The following is a 1,172-nucleotide window of genomic DNA, read 5'->3' on the forward strand; positions in this document are numbered from 1 at the left end:
TCGCCAGATAAAAATCTCACTATATGAACCACGTATTTATTCTTAGGGGAAATATGTCCCAGAATGAAGTTATTTTTTCATTAATTTTCATTCATTCATTTCATTCATTCATTCAAGAACTGATTGGAAGGCTTAAAATAAAGAAACGCCCTGGATATGATTTGATTCCAGTAATGGCAATTAAAATGTTACCCAGGAAAGCTGTTGTTTTCATAACGTCAATTTTTAACAGTTGACTGCGTACTCGATATTTTCCCAATACGTGGAAAAAGCCCGACTTCCATTAATTCACAAGCCTGGTAAAAACTCTAAACCAATCAGCAGCTATATTTTCCATCAGTTTGTTATCGATTCTTGGAAAATTTCTGGAATCAGTTATAAAAAAGCGTCTTTCCTCTTTTTTTTCAATGCATTGAGATAATTAATATATACATCAAGTAAATTTGCTGTATGCGATATAATGACATGATACAAACATGTCGAGAATCTACCCATTGATAGATCTCCAAATAAAATTTTAAAGTTGATTTTACTCAAATATAGCATTCATGATTTGTGTCACTGTTTTTGCCGGGATGCTAAATCTTAAGTAGAGGTTCTAAGATACTTAGAAATGTCGTCTTAGTTATTAAAATGAAAGGCACATATTTTTGTCAAAGTATACAATTTTTTTTTGTCAGATGTGCCCCTGTTCAAGAAAAGCAGCGATGTGTTTCACTTTTTAAATATTGGGTCAAATAGAAGGAAGAGACCTGCCTAGTTTTCAACTACATCGCAGTTCCATAAGATGACAATATCTTTTTTTTTAAATCTGTCATGCTCTTGCCCCGAAAACCCACTAGTTTCGACTTACCTTAGTAAGTTGTTAATAGTTCTAATTCATTCCTTGTAAACATTTTCAAGTAATAGGATTGAAACCAACATAAATTTGTTTAAATTATAAAGTTTTACTTAAATAAGTTTCTTGTTTGTAAACTATTTTATTTAAAATAACATTTGTTCTGACCATCCAGATTTTGATAAACAAAATATTTAAAGTATTTTATAAAATAATTTCACAGTTATTAAAATGTTAGTGCAGTCTATGTTGTCAGTGTAGCAAGTTGTCTTGAAAACATGTTGGACAATTTTACTCTAACGTATTATTTGATGTTTTGACCGTTCGTCAATGA

This window comes from Halyomorpha halys, unplaced genomic scaffold (genome assembly GCF_000696795.3).
Source record: "Halyomorpha halys isolate HHAL.00 unplaced genomic scaffold, Hhal_1.1 Scaffold90.1, whole genome shotgun sequence".
In the NCBI taxonomy this organism is placed as follows: Eukaryota; Metazoa; Arthropoda; class Insecta; order Hemiptera; family Pentatomidae; genus Halyomorpha; species Halyomorpha halys.